Consider the following 21608-nt stretch of genomic DNA (forward strand, 5'->3'; position numbering starts at 1 on the left):
ACCAACTACAGTTACTTCCACAGGTTCTCAAGATCACAGATAGCTCTACCTACAACTCTTCACATACAGATCTCAGATTTATATAATGACAGGTTATATAATAACAGTATGAAACCTACCATAAAAATAACATGCACAATCCACCTTGAACAAAGGAAGTCTATTCTCTTACAATGTTTTGATATATTTATTCTTATACAGAATTTGTCCAGAGTTAGCTCAGGGTCAGTGTGAAAAACACAAGAGGCTCATAAGCAAATTCATATCCCATAGGTATTTACAGGAGATTCAGAAAGGATCTTGCTGATTTAAATAGTTCTATTCATTTGTGCTGTGCAAATATGAGTGGAATAATATGTATTAAGATACCTTTTGTGCTACAAGCTGAACTATAAAAGTTAGAACGATTTTAGAAAGATAGAATTTAGGTAGAATTCTTAACTTTGATTTTTTACTATTTTATTCAATGAACTGAAAGCAATTAGAAAAATCTGAAAATACCTCCTAATAATGCCTTCTATTAAAGTATGTCTCATTGTTAGCATTTCTTATATTAACACTGAGTATTTTCTAAATTGACGCACCTGGGTGGCTCAGTCAATTGAGTGTCCGACTTCAGCTCAGGTCATGATCTCATGGTTCATGGGGTCGAGCGCCGCGTCGGGCTCTGTCCTGACAGCCCAAAGCCTGGAGCCTGCTTCAGATTCGGTGTCTCCCTCTCTCTCTGCCCCTTCCGCACTCATGCTTTGTCTCTCTCTGTCTCTCAAAAATGAATAAACGTTAAAAAAATTTAAAAAAATAAGAATTTTTGTTATTGGTACTACCCTAGAAAAAAAGAAACACAACTATAGTGTTGTAAAATACAGATATAATTGTGAGTTCTACAAATTGCTGTAGTAAATTAGTCTCATTAAAAATTAGTACCTCTTTCAATATCTATGTTTTGTGAACTTTTCTATTAATAATTTAAAAATCGATGATAGCTTTGTCAAATTCTCTAACTACAAAATATGAATCACTTTTGGGGCCCCTGGTTGGCTCAGTCAGTTAAGTGTCCGACTTGGGCTCAGGTCATGATCTCATGGTTCATGGGGTCGAGCCCCGCGTCTGGCTCTGTCCTGACAGCTCAAAGCCTGGAGCCTGCTTCACATTCTGTGTTTCCACCCCCCCCTCTCTGCTACTACCCCACTCACACTCTATCTCTCTCTGTTTCTCAAAAATAAAAATGAACATTAAATTTTTTTTAGATATTAATCACTTTCTACTCTTTGGGAATCTCTCTTTTTAGTAGGAAACCATTCTTAACTGGTCTGCCCAGTCATTAAGGACTTAGTATAGCTCTGTTGCTTAGCTGCCTGTGCTGCAAGGTTTGGGCTGGTAATTCTAAATAGGTAAGCTTACCTATTCAGGAAGCTGACCACTAGCATAGCTATTGCTATTGTAAAATATCAAAGACTTAACCCTCAGAAATGATTTATTATCCGTGTGTGTGTGTGTGTGTGTGTGTATGTTTAATGATAAATATGATATCTTCTCTTCTATGTAAGACTTTCTGTCACAATGGAGCTTACATTCTGATTTGGGGTACAGGCAATAACACCACATATACATATGTATGCATGTTTGTGTGTGTGTGGGTGTGTGTGTGAATATGTAATATGTAGTAATGACAAATCTTTGAAAAACTAACTAGATTGAGGGCAGAGAGAATGAAGGTGGCTGTTACCATGAAACCAGGTAGTTAACAAAAGCTCCTCTGAGGTAACATTAAAACAAACAAACAAACAAACAAACAAACACCAGAAAACATCAATGAATGAAGTGAAAGAGCCTAATTTTGGACAGTGGTGCTCAAGTATAGGGAACAGTAAATAAAAAGCCATTGAGAAAGAAACAGATGTAAGGAACAGCTGGAGATCCATGTGGCATTTTGATTTCCTTAGAGGAATGGAATGGTCACTGCCTGTCTCCTATAGAGATATTATAGCACTGTTAAAACTCCGAGAAGTGTTTAGGTCTTTAAGGGAACAGCTTTGCTTTTGAAGTGAGAGACAGCAGTCCTGACAAAGTCTTTTTTATGGTTCTGAATTATTTCCATATTTTAAATTGACTTGTTTAATGCCAGTACAAGAAACAGTAAAAACTTCATTACTTTACTGAGGCATTTACAAACAGCAAAACGTTACCAATGTTATTTTTAGTATATAAAATAGGATTTTTGCTCAGAATATTTCCTGTCTTCAATGTCTATCTTTAAATTTATTGTATCTAATGTTTATAATAAAAATACTCTAAAATAAAGGAATGAATTGCTATAACCATAATCAGGGTGGAGAGGGAAGCGGAGGCTGAATGGCTTATGGCTTCTGCATTTGTGAAGTTATTATCGGTGCCTCAATGGTTCCTGAGTGCTGGAGGCTGCCCTTCTTGTTTTGAATTTTCAGCTTGTTGCTGGCTATCTCTGGGTATCAGTCTCCAACATGTGTGTTCAAGCAGTAAGCCTTGTGATGATTTCCCCATTTCATGCCCTCACTCCTTTCCATATTGACCCAGTCACAATCAAAGGAGAATGCTTCCCACAAACCATAGCATCCCCATCCAGGACCCTCACTAAAGGCACTTGGCCATAGGGTCTTGCTCTGCTTCTTCCCTGTCTGCCGTGACCACACTCCAGGCTTTGGATGACTTTGTGTGACCCTCTGGGCCTGAGACCTAAGACCTATGAGGATAATAAATCCTTTAATTTCACGTGTCTCTCCGAGTGTAATTCCACAGCCATGCTGAAGTGATCCCTAGAGATTCCAAAGAGGGGACTTATTCCCCAATTTGTAGCACAATATTGTAGCTTATTATATAAATACAGTGTTGAAATTGAACTGAGATTTATTTTTATAAAATGAATGCTTACTCTACGTTTGGGTATACAAACCAGACTACGAAATTTGAGAAGCCCCAAAACAACACGTGTGTAATTATATGATTAAGCAACCTCCCCACCCCCCACCTTTTGATCTACAAGAGATTGACTATAATTTGTTAGGACAGATATAGAAGAGAATGTTGTTCTCAGGGAGAGAGCAGCTAGAGAGATAGATAGGAAGAGTTTGGGTCAAGCGGTCAAATCAGGTCAAATCAGGAAAAGTCTTGATCTCAGGCAGTCCCCAGTGGTCAAGGCAGAGTGAGGTGAGAAGTCAAGATGTAGTGCTCACATAAGTGACAAAATAAATGACAAGGCCATTGTGAACAAGCTCTACAAGAATGTATGGAACCAGGCCATCTATGATACTAGAAATCCAGGTGAGATGAATATCAGAAATGAGACACGTGGTTAAGAAAACAGAGAGCAGTGAAAATGGGAAGTTGAAAAAGCATGATACTTCACATGGAAAACCTGCAAAGACTTTGCATGATAACAAAAGCCTGTCCTAGAAAATAGCCTGAATGTGGTGTGAACAAAGGAGTCTATGAGTTACTGTAGGGGTACAGCAAAGTGGTTGGATTGGGGGATGTGTTGTAAAGAGCAGTTTCTGACAGGAAGTGAACAAGCATAGATTTGTGGACCATTTCATGAGGCCACAGGGAGTTGAGCTGTAGCCATAATGTATTGCCAGCTGTACTACCTGTCTTAATTTGATGTTTACCAGTCACATTCCCTTTGGGGTATCTTTAGAGGAATCAGGATGTGGGGCTATTTATTTAAATGAGAGAAGATGTATATATTTGAAAAGATTTTATAAACATGTCTCTGTGACTTAAAACAGTTTGCTTCTTCTCACCCCCACATGAAATGAAATTAGACTTTAAATCTCATTATTAAGATTGAATGTTTTACCTGGATTATTTGTGTTTAAGGAAATATAAATTCTACACTCCCTTACTGGGTTTTTGGAAAGCCTGGCTAAGGAGGCATACCTGTGGAAATGAGGAGGTTCTAACCTCATCAGTTTAAGTGGAGACCATTTAAATAATTATGTTGCACCAAGTAATATATTCTGGTGTCCTATGAATCAATGCCACTTTTTTACGTCTTTTCATTTGTATTAATAACTTCAATATCCCTTATTAAAGTGATCCCCCAAATATATCAAAGATTAACAATGTCATCCCAGTGTATACCGATTATGATTGGGTTCTTATTATTTTTGTATCCTCAAAGAACACATACTACCTAAGAAAGCACTTTCCTCTTTCTTCTCCTTATTCATCTTTGGAATATATGCTTTTGGTATATATATGGTTGGAAAAAGACCATAAAAATGTCCTCAAGAAAATCATAAATGTTTGGACAATATATTAACTTAAGTTTACTCTTTTATTTTACTCTGACACAGCCTAACATTTCCACACTGAAACACTGTAAGGTTTATTCCTTGTGAACAAATCTTGGTATTGTTTTGCTTATGAGACAAGATATCCTATAATGTTAAAAAAAAATACAATGAAAACTGTGGGAACAGAGGGAGTAAGTAAGCATTAAGCATCTAGTATGTAATCACACTCTCTTGAGCTATTTACCATCACTAAATCCTTACAACAGACCTATGAGACATGGACCATTACACTCATTTTTTCAGGATAAGGAAACAGACAATGAGAGGGTAAATTATATGCCTAGGATCACGCAGTTGGACAGTTTCACGTGCAGGTCTCTCTAAATACAAAGTTCATGCTCTTACAGCTTATATAGTCAGCAATGACTGTGTGGCCTCTGGATTCTCAGGGAAGTGGGAAATGGAGCAGATCAAATATGAACACTTGAGCGATGGGGCTAGTGGAAGGAAAGGAATAGCAGCCATCTGGAATAGATTGTATAGTAGTTTTTTTTTTTCCTGTCCTCCAACATTCAATCTGTATTATAGGGGAAAGATGTTAAGTGCATTTTGGCACAGATCTGAGCTTGTCTAAGAATTTTATAAACTAGGGGCACCTGGGTGGATCAGCCGGTTAAGCGTCCGACTTCGGCTCAAGTCGTGATCTCACAGTTCATGAGTTCGAGCCCCATGTTGGGCTCTGTGCTGACAGCTTGGAGCGTGGAGCCTGCTTCAGATTCTGTCTCTCTCTGTCTCTCTGTCTCTCTCTGCCCCTCCCCTGCTCATGCTCTGTCTCTCTCTATCTCTCAAAAATAAATAAAACATTAAAAAAATAATTTTTAAAAATTAAAGCTAGCACATGCAGTGAAATTCTTGGAAAGCCATTGTGGTGGTGTACTATTTGCAAAGTGACCACAACTCTTCACCCACTGCTATATCCACATCTTTTGCAATCTACTCTTAAGGTACTCATATCAGAAATTAGAATCTGTTTACTTACCTCTTCAATATGCGCTGGCCTTATTCATTGCTTTGTTCAATAGAATGTATAAATAGTAATGGTGTGCCAATTCCAAGAATGGTTTCAGGGAACATATGTTCTACTTGTTCTCTTGGATCTCACCATTGTTTCATGAGTAAGCCTAGGCTAACCTGTTCAGTCTATCTGTCAGGCAGATAACCAACAACCACTTGAATATGACTGTCCTAAACTTGTCAGCCCCCACTCACATCTCTTGCTGATAGCAAATGCAGGAGTAAGCTCAGCTGAAGACAGCAAAAACTGAACCCCATCATCAGATGTGTCCAAGTGATCCATGACAATAATAAATGCTTTCTGTTTTAAGTTTGGGGATGGTCTGGTATGCAGCAATAACTAATACAGCTGTGAACCATGTAGTTTGAAAAGAAGCAACACATAGGTATCTCACATCAGAGAAACACATGAATGTCAGTGGTTATTGGTGGAAGCCAAGGTGGCCCAGGAATTCTCTCTTCCTCTCTGAAGAACACACACATAATGTTTGACATATGCACTATGTAGTATTTTCTGATTACTATGACTTCTAACATGATTCAGAAATAAGAACAATTGTCTGGTATTTTAGTGCTTTCTCAAAAGCATAGAGTAGGAGTAGGCAATGGATTTGGTGGTCATCCTATCTGGAAATACTACATAGAAATTAACATTAAGAATAATCTATGCATAAATACAAAGATATGAGGATTGGGTACAAATTTTAAAATTTCACTCCATATATCAATTCAATAAGATTTCTCTCACATTGTATAAAAATGATTAAATCCTAGATATTCTGTGGTTTTAATAGATTAAAAAAAAAGAAAGAAAGAAAAAAAGAAAAAGAAAAAGCACATTCTCAGCTGTTCATTTGTGTCCTACCTTTATAGACATGCCACCCTGAATGGGTGGAACCTGTCAGAAGTGTTGGGAATTTTGAAATGAAATGTCTGGCAAAGGAAAATAGAATCCATTTCTGCTGAACAGAAACATTTGAGAAAGCAGGAAAACAGCATTCCTATTGTTTGTCATGTAGATGTTAGAATTTAATGAACTGTTAGGTGGAATTGCATCAGTTAGAAGGATTTTGAATTTCCAAATGTCTGGTACATAAAATATTCTGGAAAATGTACACCACTGAGTAAATGTATATGTTTACTTATGTAGTTTTTTGAACCCTGCTCATTCCCCCCCAATTTTAAGACATGTGTGATATTAAAAAGCATATAAATGAGATTATTTAAATTCATATCCAAAAATGACACAAACACAATTTAAAAGGAGAAAAAAATAAAATTCCCCCAGATATAGGAAGATATGATTATTTTAATCTAGTACAAATATGAATTTCCAGTTTTCTGGGAGCTGAGGCATAATTAGAGTTATCGGGGACTTATTAATATCCTACCATATATTAAGCACTACTTTAAGCACATTATGTATTTTATTTCACTTACTCTACATCATAGTAATCCAATGATAGAAACACAGAAGCTTGTATATTCTATCTTGTAGCAGCAGAAATACAGAATGCATAGCAATATGCTTTAGTTCATACCCTGTCTTTGCCATTTACAAACCTTATAACATTCTCAGCTTCAATTTCCTAATCATTAAAATGAAAGTAATAAATAACTCAATCATTTATTAATTTATTCATTGATGCAATTAACATATATAGAATGTTATTATAAGAAATAGTTTGTGTGTGTGTGTGTGTGTGTATGTGCGTGTGTGTGCGTGGGTGGGTGGGTGGATGGGTGGATGTGTGGCTGTGAGGGAGAGAGAAAGAAAGCAGATTCAAAATAAATAAATGCACCAAACATTTGTACTCATCTCTCAATAAAGTTGGGAATAATAAACAAACATGCAGATATAAACAAAAATAATAAACACCACAGCCTGGTGTCAAAGATGGTAATGAGAGAATTAACTGACAGAGGAAAGTGTTATGGTCAGCATTATACTACTGTATAACAAATTGCGACAAATTTCATGGCTTAACCAAAGCACATTTACTGTCCTGCAGTTTCTCTGGGATAGGACTCCAGACCATGGCTTGGTTAGGTCCTCTGTTCAGGGTCTCATAAAGCTGCAATCCAAGTGTTGGCCAGACTTCTTTCTCACCTGTACCTTCCACTGGGAAAGAATCCATTTCTAAGTCCACTTAGGTTGTTAATAGAATTAATTTCCTTGTACTTGCCTTACTGAGGACCATGCATTTTTGCTGTTTCATGCCATGTCGGTGTCTTCAACGTGGCTGTTTACTTCATCACACCCACAAGGAAAGGCCCTAGCTCTAGTCTGCTAAGACATTATCCTATATAACATAATGGAGTCATCTTTGCCATATTTAATTGGTCAAAAGCAAGTCACAGATCTTTCCAACTCTCAGGAAAGGGGGGTTACTCAACAGCATTAACACCAGGAAATAGGAATCATTGAAGGTCACTTCAGAATCTATTTCTCACAAGTGCCTGAACAAGTAAATAACAAATTTTACTCCAAAGTATGTCAGAGAGAGACTTATAACTAAAATGACAATATGATATTTTAAGCTTTAAAACACTTACGGAATTTCATCTTGTGAAGTGAAATGACAGGAAAGGGAGGAAACAGTATTCCAGGTAAGTCTTGTGAGAACTTATTGAAAGTAGGGATAATGTATTATATATCTTATTATCCCTCATATTCCCTTTGATAGTTCCCTGCTGAATAGCACAATAAAAAATATATATATGTAGTTACTGGGGCACCTGGGTGGCTCAGTCTATTAAGCATCCAAGTTAGGCTCAAGACATGATCTCATGGTTCGTGGGTTCCATCCCCACATTGGGCTCTGTGCCAACAGCTCATAGCCTGGAGCCTGCTTCAGATTCTGTGTCTCCCTCTCTCTTTGCCTCTCCCCTGCTTGCACTCTGTCTCTCACTCTCTCTCAAAAATAAATAAACAGTACAAAAATAAAATAAAATGAAATAAAAAGCCTCTGACTCTTTATTTCGGCTCAGGTGATGATCTCATGGTTTGTGAGTTATCAGTCCCACATCCGGTGTCCAGGAACCCTGCTTTAGGTGAGCCCCACTTCTCTCTCTCTCTCTCTCTCTCTTTTTCTCTCTTTCTCACTCCCTCTCCCCTCTCTCTTTCACCTTCTGCCCCTCCTGAGATTCTCTCTCTCTCTGCCCCTCACTCACTTGTGCCCTCTCTCTCTCTCAAAACAAACAAAGAATTTAATGACAAAGAATTCACTGATATCTTGGTTTTAAAGAAAAACTTTAAGTTTACCAATGAATTGCTACACTGTGATCAGTGTTGTTTATATTTTCGTACTCCACTTTTGCTTTCTTATTTGTATTATGTTGTGTCCATGTTTTATGTCTTCTACTCAATTCTTAAAACTTTTTGTGTAATATGCAAGTCTAAGTCATATGAATATCTTTTTCAACTGCTTAACCCAAAGCTTTATTTTTAACAATGTATTCCCAATCAATACTATTCTGGCTGAATCAACTAAGGGACGTGGCAAGCAACAACTTCAGTTTTAGAATTGATGATGCTTTGTTTGCCAGTCACTAAGTCAGACATGTTACAGAAACAGGCAATTTGGACTTTTCTTCTGTTTGACAGGTAGACTTGCCCTCACTATCTAAAAGTCAAATCAATTTATTTAGATATAAATTTAAAATTAAAGGGTAAAATAATAATAATTAGAGCTGTCAAAATATCTCTAATCTTTCAGGTGGTCACAATAGTATGGTACATGCTTTGAAGAAGAATTATAAACCTAGATTATGACAACACAACTTTTGGTTGATAAGCAGAGTTGCCAGTTACGATCTGTTAACCTGAAAATAGCTGTAATGAGAGGCAAACAAGCATTTATTTGGGCTCAAAAAATTGCAGTTTGGGGAGCACAGATTCAGGCAGATACCCAAATGGTATCCTGCTTGTGCGGTAGAAGCAAGGATTTTTTTATGAGGGAGAGGGCAAGGAATCATTACATGTGTTGAAGAAAAGAAAACAGTTTTCTGTGGGTATTAACAAGCTAAGCTACTCGGTTTGGGTTATACATAAACTGATTACTGATTCTATCTTCAGAAGGTCCGTAACTATCATCAGTCTGGTAATAAGGCTGTTCATTCTCCCACTGACTTCTCAAGCAATTGCTTAAAACTTGCTGTTCAGCCATCCAAAAGTGTTGGCCCAGATCAAAGGAGAATAAGGCAGTTTCCCTTCAGTGGCCACTCAATCTCTGTTTTAAGATGGCCCAGGCAGACCAGTTTTTCACAGATCTGATAAAAATATCAGTAAATGTAGTCTATATTATTATTATTATTATTTTTTTTTCCTAATAATATAAACATAGTATTTGGCAGTAAAGACTTATGAGTGCTTGCTCCCTAAGGTATTAACGTATAATTATTGTAATTAAATTAGACAAATAGAGAAACTGAAACTCCCAGTAAGTAAAAGTGTAAGTTCTGGGTTTGGGCCCTCTAATACTGACTGAGAGATAATCTATAAAACCCCCTCACTCAACCATTATGAGTTGTGTGGCCTGAACTAAATTAAATCTTTTGTTTTTCAATTTGCTCATTGTCAACTGAAGATAAAAATAATATCTATCTCATGTGGTTATTTTGGAGTTTTAAGAGTTACAACACATAAAGAGATTAGATAGTTGTATATTTAAAGCTTAATGAGTGCACAATAAATGCCAATATTATTATTATTATGTGGAATTTTGAAAGCATAGAAAGCCAATATATTTTTATTTCTAGAGATGCAGATAATTTTTCTTAGAAGGTTCAAAGATATAACCAATTTTAACATTACTAAAATATACATAAAATGAATTAGAGGCCAATTGGGAGCATGCTATTAAGGGTATGATCTCAGCTCAGGTCTTGATCTCAGGGTCATGAGTTCAAGCCCTGGGGCTGGCCTCATGCTAAGTGTGAAGCGTACTATAAAAAAACAAAAACAAAACAAAACAAAACAACAACAACAACAAAACAGAAAAGGAATACTATATTTATCTGTAAGATGTTTTTGGATTTAGTAATGATTTGAACAAAGGGCTTTGTGCTGTCATCTTTGAACAAATTTTTGAGAGATGTTTCTAAAAACTACATGGTTAACCACCATAAATATTCCTATCATCAAAATAATGTTATGTTTCTAGTATTAAGTTTGCAAAAGTCACAGGATTTGTAAAACATCTCCCACTCTTTTTTAATAATAAAAACTGATCCTAAAGTTTCCTTTAAATGTAGTGTATTTCCTTTATCCTTCATAAAATTATATATACTTTACAAATCAAGTTAAGTATTTGGAGTCATTTTGGAAATGTTAGTCTTTTTACTTATTTATTCACTTATTACTTATTGTATGCACTTGTATTAGCAGAACCGATAGATACACGGGGGCTTGTTTCTGTGTTGCCACAATGGGAGCAGTCAAAATCGATTTTGCACTTTGTGTTGATATTGATTAGAAAAGAAGCCTTGTAAATTTCCACGAAGTCTTTTAATCTACCAAAGTTATTTATGAAACCTAAGTGATCTTTAGTATTTCCAAGCATATTTAAGTCTCTAATCTTGCTCTTTTAATTTATGCAGGTGGCTAACTCCAGCCATGGCTATAATGAGAATCATATTAGTTTTATAATGTTAGTTTTACAATTATATGTGTGTGTGTGTGTGTGTGTGTGTGTGTGTGTGTGCATGTGTGTGTACAGAGATAGAGACAGAGAAAAGGAATAAATTTTTAGGTGAATAAAAGTAGACTCAATAAATAACCAAGCATGATAAGTACTTATAGGAATATAATTATAATTTTCCATAGACATACCATAGAGCACTCTTAAGCAATATTAGATTAAGGTGATTAATGAATATGACTAGATGTTTTTCTTTATAGTGCAGTAATTATTCAAATCCCTTGAAGAAGTTTTACTTGTCATTTTGGATTATGAGAAGTACCTATTTTATGTTTTCATAGTCCCATGTTTTATTTTTCTTAATTTTCTCAATCACAAATGTGTTCTTTTTTTTGTATAAATATTTGATTGATATCTTTCTCTCCCTCTCCTCGTAAAAGACAGAAAACATGTCTGTTTTGCTCCACATTTAGTCCCTGCAGTCAGGACCTGTCTGGCACATAGTAACTGACCAGTAATTGACTGATGGCATGAATGATTTAGGTTGTGAAATTTCTTATGGATGAAACTTGGGCATAATCATTGCATTATCAGCACTCAAGCTTACTTTGATTATTTAAGAAGAATGATGCAGTCACCTGTAACAGTTTATAAAAAAAAGATTCAGAAACAAAACTGGAGGAACGTCATACAAATAAACACTGAAATGCTTCTTACTTTGCTAAGAATATCACTGATAATTCTAATTTTTTTTTTTTCTGACAGATATTTTGGTCAGTAAAGCTTTTTCCTTTTAAAAATTGTGTATTTTATTATTTTTTTAAATTTTTTTAACGTTTATTTATCTTTGAGACAGAGAGAGACAGAGCATGAACAGGGGAGGGGCAGAGGGAGAGGGAGACACAGAATCCGAAACAGGCTCCAGGCTCTGAGCTAGCAGCCCAGAGCCCGACGCGGGGCTCGAACTCACAGACTGCGAGATCATGACCTGAGCCAAAGTCGGCCACCCAACCGACCAAGCCACCCAGGTGCCCCAAAAATTGTGTATTTTAAAATTTATAATAAATTTATCATAAACTATAACCTCCTGAATCCATAATCTGAGTACTTGGCCACATTTGAATTGCTTTTAGCATCCTGATGGGATAGAGTGAATATTTGACCGCTTGTGTCTTGTGTCTTACACAGCCTAATAACCACATGACATTCAATATCATGATCATGTAGAACTATTTCCCCATCTGCAGAGGTAGTTCTACATCCAGATGCAGAAAGGAAGAAAGAGTCATGTGGTAGGTGTGGAGAAGGCAAGTGCTTCTAGAAGATAACTGAGAGATAATCTATAAATAAAAGTACATTTAGATATTGAAGCCAACATTTTGAATGAATAAACATTTCATACATTTAAAAAAAAATTTTTAAGGCGATGGCTTTTAAGGTAATGGCTACAGCCAAAGGCCAGGGGCTATCTGAATTCAAATTGAGATTAGCTATATGGCCCTCTTATTAGTTATGTGGCCTTGGGCAATTGCTGAGAGCAGCAGTACATGCTATTGTGAGAGGTAAAACAAATGTTTGTAATGTGATTAGACCATTTTCTAGCACTAGTAAAATAGTAATAAACTCTTTTCAAATACAACACAAGACTGAGTACAAGGGGAAAAATGTAAAGAAACTGAATAAAAAACATTTCAAACATGGCTACTTGTGTTTACACTAAATAGAGATTTGTAATCTTTTTTACCTTAAAATTCTTACATCTCAAATAGTTCACAGTTGGTTTTTTTTTATTTCATTTTTGTTTTTGTCTTTGACTGACTAGTTAAAAGAACCAGCAATTCCTATTTTATACAAGTTGTGCCAGCAACTAGATAAAAAGAGAAAAATGCTTAATATTATTATGAGCCTAACATAGTCATTGTAGAAATAATGCCATCATAGAAAAATATGATAGATTAAATCTATTTCTGAATATAAATTTAAAATGTCTAATGAAAATGTTAATTAACTGAATCTAACAATTTATTAAAAATGATTTTTGTTTTTGGCTGACACCCGACACTTTATTAGTGAGGAGACTTGGTTTGGAGAGGGGCGTCCTGGGATGAACAAGGAGCACCCATCTCAGGGGATTTTTCTGGGAATCAGGCATTCCTCCCTACAGATTTCAAGGAAACACCCTCATGGATGAATTCCCCAAAGGGCAGTAAAAATGAATTCTAATCAAGTGTTGCCTATCCCATAAATGTAAGGAGAATCTTAAGTTACAACATATAGCAATGCAGTGCATCATATTAACAAAACAACAAAGTCTTACAATTAATTTAAAAGATTAAAATAATTAATAATGACTCAATTCAAGCCTTTCTATGGCTAAAATTTTTAAGAAAACAAAACAACCTCTCAGACAAAAAGAAATAGAATACAAACATTTTTATACCTGCTGCAGAATCTTTATATGTATTATCTTGAAGCATAGATATGCCATAGCGATGCTTTCAATTCAGTGATGCTTACCTTCTAATTTAGTGTAGGAGGCTGTGACCAATGCTATAAGAAAGGCATCAGATATGTAAATATGAGAAAGGAAGAGAAAAGTGTTCTTATATGTTGATTATATAATCATTCTTTTAGTAAAACACAATAAAATGAGAGAACAAAATCTTGTAACAAAATCTTACAAGTCAGACTAAAGTCTCACACGTGTGTTGCGAAAAAAAAAATTTCCTATATTTTGTAAGGTGATTTTAGCTGGTCTGTGAATAAAATGGACAGGTGACAGATTAACAGGAGAAAATCAGATTTAATTATTTATTTATGGGCACTCCATAAGAACGTGAGGCTCATAGGCAGTAATGCAATTACGTGCCATCCAGAACCAAGGAGAAGGTGGTAGGTGTCTGGTACTTCAAAGGGAAGGAAGACTTCACAGATGACAAAGAGTAAGAGCTTGGCAAACAAAAGTTTATTGAGCCCTAGAGAAACAATGGGACATAGGGAGGAATTTTAACAGACTGCTAAATTTCTCCCTGTCTACCACATCTAATTCACAGGATCCTGTAGTTACCTATGGTGATAGTTCCTTTCCGGAGCAAATGCACTATCCAAATTCAAATTTAGGCCATTATGGTGAAGGTAAAAATTTCTTCCGGAGTCTTCTGTTTCTTAAAAATAATCAGCCTAAAATAATCCACATGCCAAAAGGACACAATTTGGGATGACAAGTTTTGTTCCCCTATATATGCAGTTTAAAATTAAACTTCTAGGGGCGCCTGGGTGGCTCAGTCGGTTAAGCGGCCGACTTCAGCTCAGGTCATGATCTCACGGTCCGTGAGTTCAAGGCCCGCATCGGGCTCTGTGCTGACAGCTCAGAGCCTGAAGCCTATTTCAGATTCTGTGTCTCCCTCTCTCTGACCCTCCCCCGTTCACGCTCTGTCTCTCTCTGTCTCAAAAATAAACATTAAAAACAATCTTTAAAATTAAACTTCTAGAAAGTAGCTATGTATCCCTAAGGCAAATTACAAGTATAAAATGATCACCCTAAAAAGCATGGAAAACATCTCTATGGATAAAGATTTTAAACTGATATTAAAGCACATAACATATTGAAATTAACCTGATCATTATGTTTTGTTTTTTTTTTCTTGGAACATATTTTTTGTAAGGGCAATTCTTTTCATAACTATATACCCACAATTAAAAACTCTCAATGAAAATTATTAGCTTAATATTTTGAAAATTCTGTACTCACTCTAATATATTTATGGGATAATAAAAGTTAAGAAACAGCTTTTCAACTCTGAAAAAATGAGATCACAGAAAGAGGATTCCATAATATAGAATATTATGTTAAAATGTTATAGAAATCAAACTAGTCTATTTCTGGAAAGGGGAGGTCTCAGATTAATGCAAAAAATAAAATGTTCTGAAGCAATCCCATGTATATATGAGTATTTGATATATAATAATGAAGAAATACTGTATTGTTTAGCAGATGAAGCAGGGAAAACTAAATTTCTATGTAGAAAAATAATAAATCCAAACCTTGGTTTTGGGCTGTACATAAAGGAAGATACCAAAAAATGAACAGAAATAATGCATGAGAAAAAATATTTGTATCCTACAAAAATGGAAAACTTATTATGAAAAGTACAGACCTTACAAAATGAAAATCGATAAACTGCATTTCATCCAAATAAAAGTTTCTGCTAAAAGAAGGGTATCACCAATCAAGAAGATATTTTCAATGTCTCTGGAGACTACTAGGCATCCATTAACAGGGAAATGGTTAAGTGAAATGCTCTGGAATTCATGCGATTAAGGCAAGGTAACAAATAATTTGCAATAGGTATACAGCAACAGAGCACTCAAATTGTTGAATGAGAAAAACAGGAAAAAATAATGCTAACCCTTAGTATTATTTGTACACACACAAACATACAAATGGGGCTGACTAGTTTGCAAAGATACACGTAAATTAAGAGCATATATTAAGTAATTAGGTACCTGCTTTTTGGGGGGTAATGGCAGAAGTGGAACAATGAACTGGAGAAGGAGTTACATGTACCGGGATGACAGGTGAGGTAAAAAAGTGTGGTTCCTGAGCTACCTACATGATTTTTTAATTTTTTTATTTTTATTTTTATTTAAAACAAAATTTTTTTAATGTTTATTTATTTCTGACACAGAGAGAAACAGAGCATGAGCAGGGGAGGGGCAGAGAAAGAGGGAGACACAGAATCGGAAGCAGGCTCCAGGCTCTGAGCTGTCTGCACAGAGCCCGACGCAGGGCTCGAACTCACAGACCGCAAGATCATGACCTGAGCCCAAGTCAGATGCTTAACCGAATGAGCCACCCAGGTGCCCCCCTACATGAGTTTTTTAAACAGAAGTGTACAAAATCTGCTGTAGAAGAATTTATTGCCTAAATAGGACACATCACTCATTACTTTCGTGGCACAACACTATTGCAAGATTAATAATAATAATAATAATAATAATAAATAATGCAAGCATACACTGAAAAATTACTAAGTTCATTTTACCTACATATAAAGACTAAACTGTAATTCCCATTTTTTATTCCCATCTTTTTGTATCTTTATGTAATTCCCATATTCCCATCTTTTTATTGCATATAAAAGAATCCAGTTTCCACAGATAATACTATGATGCATTTATCTCAGTTTATTCTCTTAGAGAGTGATTTTCCCATCTAGATAACGGTATATTTTCTTATCATAAACAACAGCAGAAAATGCTAATCTCAAAGACAAAATGCAGCCACCAGAAAGAACAAATACACTGAATTTTCAGGCTATAAAAAATGAGAAGTTGGATCACCAACTGACCATTTCATTATTCAATAAAGAGATGGCATTTTGTAGAGTATAATCATGGAAAGCAAAATCATATATAGAAATAAACTAATAGTACTCTGACACTTAAAGACAAGTCTTTAAGCACACCTACACAATGACCATGATTATTAGTAAGTGTCGGAAGTGAAAACCTATCCAACAAGCACAGAACACAATCCCCAGGAGAAAATCCAGACAAGGAAGGTTTCTTTAAACCCACTAATTACAGCTTGTTTTCTCCTTTAATGGAGAGATACTGAAAGACCTGTATCAGAGAACTCTGCATTTTTTAATCTTTTTTAAGTCTGCAATTACACTCATGTCTGCTGCATATTTTACTACTATAATTTTGATGACTCTGATATTAATTTATTTATCAAACATATAAAAATATTATTTTGACACTGAATTTTTGACAATCCTATGTAGTTTAAAATTTTTTCATATATTCCTACTTTTTAATGAAATTTTTTAAATATATTGTTAAATAGAAAACCAGAGGTCCAGTATGGTGTCACTTAGGCCAAGTCATAAAACCAAAGCTTAATACCTAATCTAATTGCAATGTCAACCTTCTCCAGAATTATAAGACTTAAGTGGTCAGTCAGGAATCTTCTGATTAGTGTCAATGAGGTAACCTGTCACATGACCCAACTCCATCCCCCAGGGCAGATGAGGTAATTCCGCATGGTAAGACTCCCATTTCTTCCCCTAAGGGAAAGTGACCTTGCCTAGAACAATTCTTTTTTTGTTTTTGTTTGTTGTTGTTGTTGTTGTTGTTTTTAATTTTGGAGTGTGAGAGAGATGGAGAGTGTGAGCAGGGGGAGAGGAGGAGAGGGAGAGAGAGAAAATCTTAAGCAGGCAGTGCAGAGCCCAATGGTGGACTCAATCACAAGACCCTAGAATGATGACCTGAGCTGAAACCAAGAGTCTGATGCTCAACCAAGTGAGCCACCCAGGTACCCCTTGACTGGAAAAATTCTTTTGTTTTGCTAATAAAACTTTCTTGCTTCACCCTCCTTCCTGTAAAAACCTTCCATTTTGTACAACTCCTAGGAGATCCCCTCTATATGCTATATGCTAGATGGGGTGTTGCCCAATCATGGATCATTTAATAAAGCCATTTAGATCTTCAAGTTTACTCTAGTGAATTTTGGTTTTTTAATAGTATATGAAGTTTAATAGTATATGAAGTATATAAAGTTCCATTCCATGGAAAAGAGTGTCTTGTTTTTTCTCTGATTTTCCACATTTGCTTAAATTCTATCATTGACATACTTTTGAATTTATTTTAGTATAGCTAAATTTCTTCGTAGTCATTTTCTATATCAAGAAGTTCAATTGTATCATTCTGGTCAAATATGAAGTGGAAAGAGAGCAAAATTTGCTACCTCAAAATATACTTTTTTGGCGTAAGGTTTATTTTAAGCTATTTTTAAGAAAGAGCTGCCACAGTAGAAACTCTGAACACTGAGAAGTTACCCTTTTGTATTTACATTTATAGGAGAAAGCTTTATTTGTAAGAATGTCTTCTTTGCTGTACCAGGAAGAAAGGAAATAACTAAATCCCTAAGCCTCATCAATGGAGAAGGCAGAGATTTAAATCTGCATAAACAGCAACACTATCCTTTATCATGCTTTGCTAGAAAACCTCTCATAGTTAGCTCCACATCCCCCCCAACACCTTCGCATGTCTTTCACTGGAGATGTTATTTAGGGTGATAGCTTGGTCCTTTTTGGGGAATTACTGTTTTCTTTGGTATCTTCCATGTATAGGAAGTATACATGTTATTAAACTTCTGTTTTCCTATTATTGTATGTCTTTTTTTCTTTCTTTCTTTCTCTCATATTCCTTCCTTCCTTCCTTCCTTCCTTCCTTCCTTCCTTCCTTCCTTCCTTCCTTCCTTCCCCTGTCTCTCTCTTTTTTATTACAGAGTCATCTCAGCCAAGAATCCAGAATGGTAGAAGGAACATTATTTTTCCTCCCCTACAGTGTTTTGCTATATCAGACTTGATTCCAAAAAATATACTGTTTAACTTTTGAATATCCAAATCTGAGTACTTTTGTTGCTTTATTTATGTAATATATGATATTTATTAGATACTTAATATAATTTTGTATAATTTTACCATCTTATATATCATTATAAAATTTAGTGTCCCAGTTTATAATTCTCACAAGTAAAAAATGTTGAAAAACCTTTTGAAAAGAAATAGTTCTTGGAAATTTATATAATAGAATTGATTCCCCCCCCCCCCCAGGTATATTTATAATGGACTTTAATCAGAACATTTTTTCTCAAATATTTCTCAGTATTTTACCTCATTTTCCTTGCACTCTGTGTTCACAATTAAATATATTTATCATATTTTTCTTGGAACAAGTTCATTTCCTGAAATCGTTCCTTATAAAGCAGACTTCGTATCTCCACATAAATCTCATAGTTGTCCATACTCTCGTAAGAACTTGAATCACTGTTATCCATTAGAGTCTAAAATGGGACATAATATTTCAAACTTGACCTTATGAGGGCTTTGATTAATAGAAATACTATCTCTCCTGTTTTATTTATAATTCTTTTTTTTTTTTTTAAGAGAGAGAGAAAGCATGGGGGGGGGGGGGGGGCAGGGGTATAGGAGCCAAGGGAGAGAGAAAGAGAATCTTAAGCAGCCTCCATGTTTAGTGTGGAGCCAGATGAGGCTCAATCCCAGAACCCTTGGATCATAACCTGAGCCAAAATCAAGAATCCAACACATAACTAAGAAACCCCACTGCCCCTATTTCTAATTCTTATACTTAGGTAAAATAGGAATCTGCAAGGTGTTCACATTGCTGAATTGCATAGAGGACTTGTCATGTTCTCCCCTCCACCAGAATCATTTTAATCTTTTTAAAATGCAAATTGAGCATCCTAACAACATGTTAATGAGGAACCAAAGCAAGTGTTGGCAGTCCTCTTTCACAACACTGTAATGTATGAAAATGGAGTTTCCTTTTGGTAAGCAACTCCCTTGGTAAGCCTAAATCTCAACCTTCACTGAAGTTGATGTGGAAATCTATCAATTGGATGACCTCTTTAACATCTTTAACAAATTTATTATATTTGAAAACAATGATTGGGAGTACTCATTTGAAATTTTTTCTCTCTTGCTAGAATTTCAGATTGTAAAATCTAACAGTAAAAATATTTTATCAGCTGATAAGTTTCTATAACAAGAGTCTAACTTAGAAAATTTCTTGTCAATACTGCTTCCAGTTACAAGTCCAAATTCTTTTTTATTACAGTAATCATTTTCTATCTCATTAGAAACCCATTAATCTATACACTCTTCCTTTTTATGACTCTCTAGCAATTCCTCCAAAAAAGTAATAAACTAACGATATGGAATGCCATTATCAATTATTAGACATTTAACTGCTAAATTGACACAGTTGGAATCTACCATCATAATTTTGAAATGAAAAGTCTGGAATACAATTTGTTGCAAAGTTTGCTATTTTGTAACTGAGCTAACATGAGTTCCCTTCCTTGATGCAGATAGAAACTATACCAGATAAAGTTGTCCCAACAAAGGAAACTTTATTTTTAGCAAATAAGATCACAGGAATAGCTTCCAAAGCTATAACTCACCAGTTCTCATGAGTTCCGGTTGTTACGGAACCTGGTCTGGATCACCCAGTGGAAGAAACAAGCAGCACTCGGAGATCTTGGAAGGCAGAAGGTTTATTTTACACTGGCCGGTTCAGAGGAGATCACTCTCCAGAGGTCTGAGTCCCGAGCATAAGCAGAGGGAACAATTTATAGTCTGTTACTTCCGCATTCTGCATTAGTAGTAATTTGGAGCATGCTGCAAGCAGGGTGGAAAGAAGAACCCAGAAGGGGAGTCTTCCCTCTGGGACTGGAATTTCCCTCAGTCCTGTCAGCCATCTTATAACAGATTTTTCCTTATCACTTTTATTTAGAGTTAGGATGAATATTTAGATAGGGGAGCCTTGTTATTGCATACACAGGAGGACATAAGGTTGCACATGCACCTTAAGGAAACATGCCTATACAAATATTGCATGTTATGTAAATGAGGCTTGTGCTCCACTCCTCATGGGGCAGAGAGTTTAGTATGATAACAAGATAAAGGTAACTGCCCTTACTCCATGGGTCACTCCATGGTCCATCTATGCAGGTGTGAGGTGGGAGTTAAGCTCAAACTGGTCTGGGTGGTCTAGGCTGGCCAGGGCTCTTTGTCAGAGTAAGTCCTATTGTTTGAGGGTTAGTTTTGGTTTCCATCACAGGATTCTGTAGACATTGGGTGGTTTGCCTAAGGTAGCAGATAAGCTGGAAAGAAGAGCTTAACATTGAATAATGTAGGACAAAGGTCAGTGGGTACAAGCAGATGGGAAGTAAAAGGTCTTGGGATATATCTAGCTGGTGACAGTTTCAAGTGAATTGTGTTCTTTGTTTCTTAGGTAAAAATATGTTCAACAAATAAAAATTGTAATGTGGATTTTTTTCTATTTTCTATTATTATCATTATTATTCAGAAGACTTGAAAGTTTTATTTAAATTGATTGCCCTAGGAAATTTTGAGAACATTCAGATTGTGGGTGTTAATTATTTTGACCAATAATGTCACTGTAAAATGAGAGTGCTTATGAAATATATAGATTCCACTATTAAGGAAAACAAAAACAATGCTGAATGGATGATAATATTTTTTAATGATGCTATCTCTGAGTATGAGGGCTGAGGAGTACTAAATTCTTCATATGCTATTTATAAATGTTCATATTTTTGTTCACAGTAGACAAATATAATTTGTAAATCCACTGTTGATATATGCATTTTATTTTATCTGTATCTCAAATCAAGAAAATAAAGCAATTTTAGGTTTAATATATTGAAAACTCTTGATAAAGGATTCCAGTGGAGTTAGTAGTCATATTTAACAGTGAAATCGGTAAAGTCTTCTGTGGCAGAGGGCATTATTCTATTTAACAGTACTGACCTGGATAAAATAAGGTAGAAAGAAACATACAGATTATCTTGCTCAGCCAACTTATTTCACAGATAAGAAAGTTGTTAGCTAAGACTTACAGAGGTTTAGTTTATCTGACAAAAGTTGTTTGGCTATTTATTGGCAGAAATACAACCAAAACCTAACTTTCTGGATTTTAATCCAGTATTCTGTTTATTATGTCCTGCTGGACTTCCATATAAAAATATATATATATATAATGTTAATTTTTTAAAACCCTCTAATAA

The sequence above is a fragment of the Panthera pardus genome, unplaced genomic scaffold (assembly GCF_024362965.1).
Source record: "Panthera pardus isolate Hobbes unplaced genomic scaffold, ASM2436296v1 HiC_scaffold_13, whole genome shotgun sequence".
Classification (NCBI taxonomy): domain Eukaryota; kingdom Metazoa; phylum Chordata; class Mammalia; order Carnivora; family Felidae; genus Panthera; species Panthera pardus.